This window comes from Apodemus sylvaticus, chromosome X, assembly GCF_947179515.1.
Source record: "Apodemus sylvaticus chromosome X, mApoSyl1.1, whole genome shotgun sequence".
NCBI classification, from domain to species: Eukaryota; Metazoa; Chordata; class Mammalia; order Rodentia; family Muridae; genus Apodemus; species Apodemus sylvaticus.
Window position 1 is genome coordinate 29,278,871 of NC_067495.1, and position 12,665 is coordinate 29,291,535.

A 12,665-nucleotide genomic window follows, 5' to 3' on the forward strand; every position below is an offset into this window, starting at 1 on the left:
TTCAAGTGGACCCTGACCTTGAATGGAAAAAGAATATCGTTTTGATTAACCATGGCTGTTCAGTGTTTTCATTAGTCAGTGAGTGTAGCCAAGAAATGACAGCACACAGCCCTGGTTGTGCCTTTGTCTTAGTAAATGTGGTTTGAATAAAAATGGCCCCCATAGGCTCATAGGGAGTGGCATTGCTAAGAGGTGTGGCCTTGTTGAAGTAGGTGCAGCCTTGTTGGAGGAAGCGGTTATGGGGGTGGGCTTTGAGGTCTCAGATGATCAAGCCAGGTCTAGTTTTCACTCTCTTCCTGCTGCCTGCTGATCAGGATGTAGAACTCTCAGCTCCTTTTCAGCACCAAGTCTGTCTGCATGCTACCATGTTTCTCACTATAATGTCAATGGACTAAACTTCTGAACTGTAAGCCAGCCACAGCTTTCCTTTATAAGAGTTGCTGTGGTCATGGTGTCTCTTTGCAGCAGTACAAACCCTAACTAAGACAGTAAACCACAGATGTTTTCATAACGTCTTCAGATAAGATTTTGAGACAAGAGTTACTCTGTAGCTCAGCCTAGCTTGGACTTTGTATCCCCCTTTCAGCTTCCTGAGCGTGTTCTATAGGCATGCATCACCAGGCCCAGGTCTGTTGTAGATACCTTCAAGTATTAGTTTTGCTGATCATTGTTTTTGAATTTTGGCAGTTACTAGAATTATTATTATTATTATTTGATTTTTTTGGGTTTGCTTTTTTGAGACAGGGTTTCTCTGTATAGCCCTGGCTGTCCTGGAACTCACTCTGTAGACCAGGCTGGCCTCAAACTCAGAAATCTGACTGCCTCTGCCTTCCAGAGTGCTAGGATTACAGGCGTGCGCCACCACCGCCCGGCAGTTACTAGAATTATTGGAAACGCCTCTTTATTTTTTGTTTTTGTTTTATGAGGCAATGTATCCCTGTATACCTTTGCCTGTCTTGGGCCTTGTGGTAATCCTTTTGTTTTTGCCTCCCATAATTTTTATTTTAACTATCATAATAAAGACCGGGCAGTGGTGGCACATGCCTGTAATCCCAGCACTTGGGAGGCAGAGGCAGGCAGATTTCAGAGTTCGAGACCAGCCTGGTCTACAGAGTGAGTTCCAGGACAGCCAGGGCGAGACAGGTCCAGGGTAGTTAGTTCCCAAAATAAAGAATTATTAACTCCAAATGTCAGTAGTGCTAAGGTTGAGAAACCCTACATTAGTGTAACCTAGTTAATAATGCAAGGATATTGAAAAAATTAAATTGAATAAATTATATAAAGCTATTTGGCACATGGGATGACCTTTTGTTTTAAAACTATGTAACATGGTCTGGCAACAGCTCTGAGTTCTTCCCTTGCCTTTGTGGGAAATTAGTCTTTTTTAGATACCCCTAAGGACCAGTATTACTTAATTGTTTTTGTGTTTATGAATTGAGGCTCTGAAACAAAAGAAAAGTCATTTATTCATCTTAAAAACTGAGGGAATTTGCTGGGCATGATGATGCTTGCCTATATTCAAGCCCTTAGCAGGAGAATCAGGAAGTGAGTTTCAGGCCATCCTGGGCTATGCAGTAAGTTCTAGGATATCCTGGAAAGGAAGGAGGAGGGTAGAAGGGGAAAAGGGCATGTGTGCTTGCACATGGTGGAAGGGGAGAAGGAGGAGATGGATAGGAGGGTGGAGATAGGGAGAGATAAGGAGGGGAAAGGAGGAGTAGAGGAAGAGGAAGGGAAATTAAAGTTAAATGTTTTAGTACCAGGTTCTTTGTGTAAGCTTGATTTATTATTGTTGTTGTTGTTGTTATTATTATTATTATTATTATTATTTTATAGTGCTCTTTAAAATTGGTATTCCCATTGCCATCTTGTTTTTATTAAGGAAATAGAAGACACTCATAGAGCTTATGTTTGGTTGGCCCAAGATTTGAAGTGCATTTGTTTGTCTCCAGATACCTATTACTGCCATGCTATACACTACATTGGTTTCAATGATGGTAACATTGATTTGTAACAGTTGCATGTTGTCCTTGTAGGAAGGTAGCTTAAAGCTTAAAAGGTTAAAAAGTGAGCAGCTATTATCTCACATATCTGTGAATTAGGACAGGAGAAGATAATCTCGGGGCTCTGGCTTAGGGTCTTCTTTGAGGTTGCAGTCAAGATCTATTATTCTAGGGCTGCAGCTATCTGAAGGCCGATTAGAGGTTAAAGATTCATCCACTTCTATGATGACTCAGTCGAACAGTGCTCGGCAAGAGGCTCAGTTTATCACTATGTGGGCCTTTCCTTCAGTCATTATGACATGACTGGTGAGTGTCCCCAGAGTGTGTAGTCCTGACTGGCTCCAAACTCATGTCATTCCTTCTGCACATGCTCCCAAGTTCTGCTATTACAGTCGTGAACTACCACACCCAGTTTCATGTGGTCTGAGGATTGAACCGAAGGCTTTGTGCATGCCATCTACTCTGCCAACTGAGTTATGTCCCTAACCCTTTTTACTGCTGATTGGATGCGCATGAATGCTGGCCAGAGTGTAGATGCAAGGCCGGGAGGCATCCACTTCTAGTTAACGTGTGCTGTCTATTAGGTCCGATGGCTCTTGGAAAGGGACTTTGAGCAATTAGCCCTGAGATTTTCCCTATATAGCTTGGAAATTAAATTAGGTTTTCCTAAAAAAAAAAAAAAAAAAAAAAAAAAAAAAAAAAAAAAGAGAATGTCAACTGGTTCTTTTCCTTCCTCAGCTGAGCTATACTTTTGCTTAATATGCTTAGCTTTGAGCCTTTAGGAGTTGGGGGGCTGTAACAGGGTGCAAGGTATGTGGATTTACTGTGTCTGATCATGCACCCACAAAAGAAAATGGTTTTCACCCCAGGAATCAGCACACTACCTCTAAGCACTGTTGAATGCAGTGGCATAAGACTTGGTTTCCTTCGGGCATTTTCCTTTTTTCTTTCCAGATTGTATTCAGTTGACCCTGACCAATTAATTCCCCCTCCCCTCACTCTGGCTCACTCACTTACCTGCTTGACTCCTGCTGTCCCAATATCTTGCTTCATTTACACAGTGATAGCTTGCCTTGATTTTTATCTCTTACTTTGATACCCTGTGTGTCATATTTCCTTTCTTAGACATATGGGAGACCGAAAAATATCCATGATCTGAAGAAAACTTAGAAAAGTAATAAGCACAGTGAAAGAGACAGTTTGGGTTTTAATTTTTCCTGTAGCTAGAAAAATTCCTCCCTGATGGGAAGGCTTTCTCATTTCACAGTGTCCAGTGTAGGTGGCCAGCACAATCATGGCTGGGCAGGATGCCAATACCTCTTTTGTTTTAGGTATAGCTGGGTCCAATGCACTTACTATAATTAATAGAGGTTAGAGTAAAAACAAGATATAATGACGTAGTTGTTTATATAGGTTAGTGGTATGGGAAGAAAGTCGATGCCCAATATGTGGAAATTGAGAAGCTAGAGGTTTTCATAATTTTAAGTTACTTGTTAATCTTACAAGTATTTTTGGTCATCTTAAGCACTTGGCCAGTTCTGTTGTCTAATATAGGGGTTTTATGGGCAGTTGTTTTGAAAATGGGCTAGGGTGAGGATTAAAATTGATTATAAACATCCATTTGAAAGGCTGAAAATGTTCAATCACAGAAAATTTCATGGAATGTATATATTGTCTTTCTGCTTTGGGGAGTAGCATTCCTAAGAGCTGACTTGTATTTTGGGCTTTCTGATGTGTGTCAGCTATGGTGGCTCACAAGCATTTTTTTTTTGTATGTGTGTGTGAAGATAATGTTATGTTGGGACCTGGGTGGAATATAAATCTTTTATTGGCCTAAATCTGACTTTAATCCTTTGCATGGCTCTGAGAGAAAATCAATTTCCTCTGCTCTGTCAAGATTTTTTAGGTCAGCGCTCTTTGGAAGTCTCCCAATTCTCTTAGATTAAAATAGATTTTGTTTCTGTGCTACATACTGGTATCAGTTTGTAGGACATTGGGATCTAAAAAGTGAGAAAACCGAGGCTGACAAGGTATCCATGCATTCTTGGATTTCAGGTACCTTTTCCACATACTTCACCTTCGAGGAGTCAAGGCGTGTGTGCTTCCAGAGGCATCATTTGGGGGAAGTTGTTAGTGACACTTGGTAGGTGAGGCTGAGTACTTTGGTGAGTTCTCCTAGATGACTTGCTCAGCAGAAATGAATGGCTTAGGCACTCACTACTGTGGCTTTTTGGAAGTATAAGGGCCAAGTCAAACTTTTATAGTTTCAGCTCTGCAACTCCATCTTTCGGGACCCCAGCCCCAGTTGCAAGCACACCCGCATGACATGGCTTCACTGGCCATGAAAAGCAGAGGGTAGATTCTTTTGAACCCTTGTGGGTGTTTCAAAGAGGGATTGATTTATCATAGATATATACTTCTTCGCTGTCCAGTTGTGCTAGTAGGTGATTCTGTTGTGATTTGACTTAAAAAAAGAAAAGAATCTAAAACCGTATATTTTGAGACTCGTTTTGATAAAATTCAGCACTAGTGTTTCTCTTCTCTTTTTCTGTAAAATGCAAGGATGTCCTCCCACCCCCAGTGATGGGAATTGGACGTAGGGTTCCCACATGATAGCCAAGTATCCTGTACCTGAGCCAGATTTCCAATCTTTTTGTTAAAAAATTAGGGTCTCATATAGTCCAGGCTGGCTGCTCACTGTGTAATCGAGGATGACCCTGAACTCCCAATCCTTGTGTCTACCATGCAAGTGCTGGGATTAGAGGTATATGTTACCACGCCCAACTCTTAGCATGCTTCCCCATGTTTGAAGTGATGATCTCACCGTGTTGCCCAGTCTGAGCTTGGATCTTCCATGTCCTTTGTCTCTGCCTCCCAAGGAGCTGGGGTTTACAGGCATGTGCCACCATGCCCAGTTCAGAGGGACTGTAAGCTCTACCTATCCTTCTACCCAAGCTATGTGATTTCTGTCTTATATTTAGCATGCCACATGACATTATTTTATGTACACACTTTTCTTTTTTTTGTAAGAACATAAAAAGGTTTTTATTTCTTTTCACCTGTATTTACTTGTCATGTCAAGGTTGAACAAACTAGCTCAGCCCACATCAGTAAGAGGAAATCTACCTCCCCCCTACAGAAACATGAAACGACTTAAAAAAAATAGAAAATAATCTTCCAGCCAGGTACACAGACCATACACCCAAGTCATACCAGGGAGCACCTAGACTCTTCAATAAACAACATGGCATACATATAAACACACACAGACACGTTTCCTATTTCAGAGCTGGTGGGGCAGACCAAGGGTTCAGCCAGTGCTGTGGAGGCACCAACCAGTGCTGGACCCTCAGCTCATCATGAAGGAGCTGGCACTGGGGCTCCTCCAGCCATGTTCCGGGGTGCTGGCAAGACAAGCATTCTGCAAGTCTCAAAATGCTACCGGGAGATTCAGGTCTTGAGGCGGCAGCTGATAGATCCGAATGCGCTCTGGATGGTGCGTTATGCATGTGCACCAATGAGCTGGGCTCTTTAAAACCAGGGCGGCCTGGCTCCACTGCCCAAAGCAGGTTTGGATACATGGGGGAGGCTGAGACTCTGCATTTCTAGAGTTGCTCTGATCACCCAGACTACACTGAATTTAGCTCTCATCCCTGCTCAGCCTTTTGAGATGGCAGCTCCGGGAGGGATCAGTCCTGTCCTTCCGTAAAGCTGCCTTTGTGGCACACACTTTTCTTTAGACCAGAATTTAGCTTTTTCTGTAAAGGCCAGATGGTAAATATTTAGTCTTTGCAGGCCATATGGTCTGTCACAATTGTTCAGTTCCACTATTGTAGTGCCAAAGTGGCCATGGCTAACATGCAAAAGTCTTTGCATGCCCTTTTTTTCTTTTCTTTTTTTTTTAGACGACTCATTTATAAACTTAAAGGTTTTTTTTGTAGAACATGATTTTAATATTTTCAACTATTAATATTCAACACACAGAATAATTATTTTAAGGTATATTTCTTTGTTATATCTCCATTTTAATTCTGATTTTATTGATTTGGATACTGCCTCTGAGCCCTCTGGTTAGTTTATCTTTTTTAAAATTTCTTCCTTGACCAAGTTATCATTGAGTAGAGCGTTGTTCAGCTTCCATGTATCTGTGTGCTTTCTGTTGTTTTTGTTGTTATTGAAGACCAGCCTTAGTCTGTGGTGATCTGATAGGGTGCATGGGATTATTTCAATCTTCTTGTATCTGTTGAGGTCTGTTTGTGATGGTCAATTTTGGAAAAGGTACCATGAGGAGCTGAGAAGAAGGTATATTCTTATGATGTAGGATGAAATGTTCTATAAATATCGGTTAGATCCATTTGGTCTATAACTTCTGTTAGTTTTACTGTTTCTCTGTTTAGTTTCTGTTTCCATGATTTGTCCATTGATGAGAGAGGGGTGTTGAAGTCCCCAACAGTTATTGTGTGGGGGGTGCAATGTGTGCTTTGAGCTTTTGTAAAGTTTCTTTTATGAATGTGGGCACCCTTGCATTGGAGCATAGATGGTCAGAATTGAGAGTTCTTCTTGGTAGATTTTTCCTTTGATGAGTATGAAGTGTCCTTCCATGTCTTTTTTGATGACTTTTGGTTGAAAGTCAATTTTATCCCATATTAGAATGGCTACTCCAGCTTCTTTCTTGGAACCATTTACTTGGAAAATGGTTCTCCAGTCATTTACTCTGAGGTAGTGTTTGTTTTTGACACTGAGGTGAGTTTCCTATATGCAGGAAAATGCTGGGTCCTGTTTACGTATCCAGTCTGTTAGTCTATGTCTTTTTATTGGGGAATTGAGTCCATTGATGTTAAGAGATATTAAGGTATAGTGATTGTTGCTTCCTGCTATTTTTGATGTTACTTTTATGTTTGTGTAGATATCTTCTTTTGGGTTTGTTGAAAGAAGATTACTTTCTTGCTTTTTCTTTTTTCTTTTTTCTTTTTTTTTTTTTTACTTTCTTGCTTTTTCTAGGGTGTAGTTTCCCTCCTTGTATTGGAATTTTTTTTTAATCTATTATTCTTTGTAGGTCTAGATTTATGGAAAGATATTGTGTAAATTTGTTTTTGTCATGGAATGTCTTAGTTTCTCCAACTATGGTAATTGAGAGTTTTGCTGGGTATAGTAGACTCAGCTGGCATTTGTGTTCCTTTAGGGTTTGTATGACATCTGCCCAGGATCTTCTAGATTTCATAGTTTATGGTGAGAAGTCTGGTGTAATTCTGATAGGCCTGCCTTATATGTTACTTGACCTTTTCCCCTTACTACTTTTTAATATTCTTTGTTTAGTGCATTTGGTGTTTTGATTAGTATGTGATGAGAGGAATTTCTTTTCTGGTCCAATCTATTTGGAGTTCTATAGGCTTCATATATGTTCATGGACATCTCTTTCTTTACGTTAGGAAAGTTTTCTCCTATAATTTTGTTGAAGATATTTACTGGTCCTTTAAGTTGGAAGTCTTCGCTCTCTTCTATACCTATAATTCTTAGGTTTGGTCTTTTCATTGTGTTCTGGATTTCCTGGATGTTTTGGGTTACAAACTTTATGCATTTTGCATTTTCTTTGACTGTTGAGTCAATGTTTTTCCTTTTTTATCTGATATATTCTTAATTTATATTTCAAATGATTTCCCCTTTCCTTGATCCCCCCTCCCCGAAAGTCCCATAAACCCTCTTCCCTCCCCCTGTTCCCCCATCTACCCCTTCCCACTTCCCTGTTATGGTATTCCCCTACACTGCTGCACTGAGCCTTTCCAGAACCTGGGGCCACTCCTTCCTTCTTCTTGGACATCATTTGATATGTGGATTGTGTCTTGGATATTCCAAGCTTCTAGGCTAATATCTGCTTATCAGTGAGTGTATACTATGAGTGTTCTTTTCAGACTGGGTTACCTCACTTAGTATGATGTTCTCCAGCTCCATCCATTTGTCTAAGAATTTCATGAATTCATTGTTTCTAATGGCTGAATAGGCTATGGCATCTTCTGCACCTGAGATTCTGTCTTCTATCTCTTGTATTCTGTTGGTGATGCTTGCATCTATGACTCCTGATCTCTTTCCTAGGTTTTCTAGCTCCAGGGTTGTCTCCCTTTGTGATTTTTTTTTATTGTTTCTATTTCTATTTTTAGATTTTAGATGGTTTTGTACATTTCCTTTGCCTGTTTGATTGTGTTTTCCTGTAATTCTTTAAGGGATTTTTGTGTTTCCTCTTTTTGGGCTTCTAGCTGTTTATCTGTGTTCTCCTGTATTTCTTTAAGGGAATTATTTATGTCCTTCTTAAAGTCTTCTATCATCATCATGAGAAGTGGTTTTAGATCTGAATTTTGCATTTCCTGTGTGATGGTGTATCCAGGACTTGCTATGGTGGAAGAATTGAGTTGTGATGATGCTAAGTAACCTTGGTTTCTGTTGCTTATGTTCTTACTCTTGCTTCCCGCCATCTGGTTATCTCTAGTGCTACCTGCCCTCGCTATATCTGACTGGAGCCTGTCCTTTCTGTGATCCTGGATGTGTCAGAACTCCTCAGAGTCAAGCTGTCTCTGTGATCCTGTGATTCTGGGATCCTGAGATCATGGGTGTGTCAGTGCTCCTGGGAGTCAAGCTGCCTCGGGGACCCTGAGATCCTGGTATGACCAAGCTCCTGGGATCCTGTGATCCTTGGCATGTTAGAGAGCCTGGGAGTGAGCTTCCTCTGGGTGTTGTGGGACTGACTACAGAGTTTTCGCCCAAGGTCTGCTCAGGGCATAGGCCAGACAGACTGGAAGAACCCGTGCCCCTGCTTAGGTGGAGTTCGTGGGTGCCTGGGTCCTGTTGGTCAAAGTTACTTCCTGAATGCCCATTTTCAATGAAATGTATTTATATAAACAGACAGTAGAGCAGAATTGGTCCATATGAAATTCCTACTTTAAAGTAATTGATATCTTTCTTTACTTTGCTCCTTCTCCCCTCCCCTTATATCTTCTCTTTACTCTTTCCTTTCCTTTCCACCCCCTTTAGGCTGGCCTTGAACTTGCTCTGTAGTGCAAGCTGGTCTTGAACTCCTCTCCTCCTTGCTCTTCCTCTCAGGTGCTTGATTTTCAGGTGCATTCCACTACAATATGGCTTTTCTCCTTTATTTGTTGCTATGCATTTGAATTTCTCTCCAGGATCTTTTATTTTAGTACCGAGGATTAATCCAAAGAAATAGCTCTTCTACTGAATTACATCTCCAGCCTGAAATAACTTTCCCTGGGAGGATATCTGTTCTTATCATTGTTTTCCAACATTGTGTTGTGAATCCTAGCCAGTATGCTAATAAGGCAAAGGAAATAGAAGGCATACAGTTTAGAAGAAAAAATTCCTCTCCCAATTTACAGATTAACTATGTAAAGAAAACACATGAAATCCACAAAAGAATTCCTAGAATAAGTGTGAGATACAAGATAAATGTTCAAAATGAATATATTATATACTAGCTATGAACACATAAATACTAAAGGTGAAAAAAACACTATTTAGGTAATTATTCAGTGGTAGAATACTAGCTTAGCATGTATGATGCCCTAGGTTCTTCCATAAGAATACATAATAATACCACTTACCATTAGTCAGAAAGTACTAATATGATAGCCAAGCATCCTAAACCTGAGCCTTATTTCCAATCTTTATGTTAAAACATTAGGGTCTCATGTAGCCCGGGCTGGAGCTGAAAAGTAAACCTAGCAAAGTGTTTGAAAACCACAGTGGTGAAATAAATCTTAGTAGATGGAAAGACAGTATCAGAGTCATCATTGGAAGACTCAGAATAATGGGAGTTGCAGTTCTTTACAGATTGAAACACAGCTTTAAAATAATTTTACAAAAATTCTAGAAAGATTATGTTAAATGATGTAATTATTCTTATCTTAAAGCATATATGGATCACAACAAGATCTATATGAAATGGCAAAAGGATGTGGACTACCTAACAGTATTTTTTTAAAGAAATATAAAGCAGGAGGAATTAGTCACATAGTTTCAAAATGTACCACATAATTACAACAATCAAGACTGTGGCAATAGGTAAATGCAGCAGGACTAAGAACTAGAAATAGGCCATTGGAAATATGCTCAATTGACTTTTGAAAAACAAGTACTTTTGATTTCTTGTGTGCTGGCTCTGGGCTGTCATCCCGATGCCTAGTGCTTGCTAGACAAAAATTCTCCCATGGAGTCCTCACCCCTTTAATTAATTTACTTCTGAAATGAGTTCTCATGTTGCCAATTATGGTCTTGAATTCCTGACTTAATATATCCTTCTTCCTAAACTTCCTGAGTAGCTGGGATTACAGGCACACACCATATTTCAGGGATCTTTTTAAAATTAACACATTTAATTGTATATACCAGTTTAGTTTGAGTGTTATGCATATGTCTACTGTGAAATGATCAACTCTCACTACTCCATTTCTACCACATTCCTAATCTCTAGTAATTCCTATTATATTTTCAAATTGACTATAGTGTCTACCTATGAAAGGAAAAACATACAATGTGTGCCCTTCTATATATGATTCATTTTACTTACTATAAAGTCCTGCCCAGTTCTGTTGTAGTTACTTTTTTGCTGCTGTGAAGGAACAAAATGTCCTTGCCAGTGAAAGTGAGGGCAAGCAAGCAAAAATACCAGTTTCTTTCTTCCATGTCTTTTTGTTTCTCTATTTAACATTTTAAAAAATTATAGCTATGGTGAATATATTACTGTTGCCAGGGGCCAAGGGGCCAAAGCCCTGAGGGAATGAGTAGCTAAAAGTGGGCACCCTGAGGAGTCTTTGTGATGGGAATGTTCTGTTCAAGAGTGCATCCACGTCGGCACTGTTGCTGTGATACTGTATAGTAGCATTGTAAATTATCATTGGGGGAAAATGGATAAAGGGTTCAAAGGCTCTCAGTACCATTTCTTATAACTGCATGGGGACCTCTTCTTCAAATGAAAAACACAAGTATAGAAACAGATGGTACCTGGATGGGAAAGGATCTGAATGTAAGAAGTACAATACTCCATGGTATCACCTAATTTTTTTTATTAATTGTTTTCTTTATTTACATTTCAAATGTTATCCCCTTTCTCAGTCTCCCCTCCACACCCTCCACCCTTCCCCCCTGCTCTTTGCCCCTAAGAGAGTGCCTCTCCATCTATCCACTCCCAACTCACCCCTCCAGCCTCCCCCCCTACACTGGGGCATCAAGTCTCCACAGAACCAAGGGCCTCCCCTCTCATTGATGTCTGACAAGGCCATGCTCTGCTACATAGGCAGCTGGAGCCATGGGTCCCTCCATGTGTACTCATTTAGTCCCTTGGAGCTCTGGGGGTACTGGGTGGTTCATATTGTTGTTCTTCCTATATCTGGTCATATTCCAAAATCCTGGCTCAGTGCTTTTGTGAGACAGAACCATTAAGGGTTCATGTGATTCCACGTGAATGGATGCCTTCCTCAATACTGCAGACTTGTGCAACTCTTCATTGTGTGTCCATCGTCTCTTCTTGATTTTTGTTAGACATAAAGCAAATGTTTTTATTTCAATTTCTGGATCTTTCCTTAACTTTCATATTTTCACTTTTGCACTAACTTTTCATCAAAATGTCAGAGTTATTTTGCCTGTGGTGATTTTCCTTGTTGCTTGTGTGATAGGGATTTCTAGTTGTCCCCAGACTTTCACACTTTCATTCCCTTCCCTTTTAAACAGAACTTCCCATTTTGAGTTTACCCTATGACTGCCCAAGGTAAAGGTTGCAACTGTCTAGATTTCATTGTAGCTATGTGTGCGTCTGTGACCAAGTGAAGACGTTCTATTTTGATTGAGGTTCAAACTAAAATGGAGCTCAAAACAACAGCAGCAGCAGCAGCAGCAGCAGCAGCAGCAACAACAACAACAACAACAAGTTAACAGATTAAATAAAATACTTGCTATAAATGCAGTGGGTTCTGTATTGAATTGTGTCTCCCAAAAGATATGCTGATACCTTAACTCCAGCACCTAAGAATGCAATCTTCTTTGGATATAGGGTCTTTGCAGAAGTAATCTAGTTAAGATGTGCTCATAATGAAGGAGGGTGGGCCTAACTCACTGTGAGTGGTATTTTTATAAGATGGCAGTCACAGAAAGACAAATTCAGAGAGAGTGCATATGACATAATGATCAGAGTGGTGCATCTAAGTCAGTGGTTTCCAAGCTGTGGATCATGACCCATGGAGGAGTCTGAAACAACCCTTTCACAGGGGATACTTAAGATGATTGGAAAACATAGAGATTTACATTATAATTCATAACAATAACAAAATTGCTGTTTTGAAGTAGCAACAAAAATAAGTTTATGGTTAGGTGGTCACCACAATATAAGGAACTATATTAAAGGATTACAACATTAGGAAGGTTGATAATCATTGCTCTAGGCACCAAGGATCATGCGAGGCTGGAGAGGCATGAAGCAGATTCTTTCCTTAGAGCACTCTGAATGGAGGAACCCTGTTTGCTGATACCTCAGGTTTGGTCCCAGTCTCCAGAACTGTGAGACAGTAAATATGGGTCTCTTGTCCTAAGTCACATAATGTGCATGGTTCTAACAGACCTAGGAAAGTAGTACATAATTCTTTGGGGGTGCTCTGTTTTTGAGTGTGT

The 12,665-nt window shown here is 40.2% G+C and overlaps 1 protein-coding gene across 7 annotated transcripts in view; it reads left to right on the top strand.

Annotated features, from left to right (window-relative positions):
• The window catches only part of Reps2 (RALBP1 associated Eps domain containing 2), a 244,272-nt gene that overhangs the window by 39,661 nt on the left and 191,946 nt on the right, over positions 1-12,665 (top strand). The gene's annotated exons all lie outside the window — the stretch shown is intronic.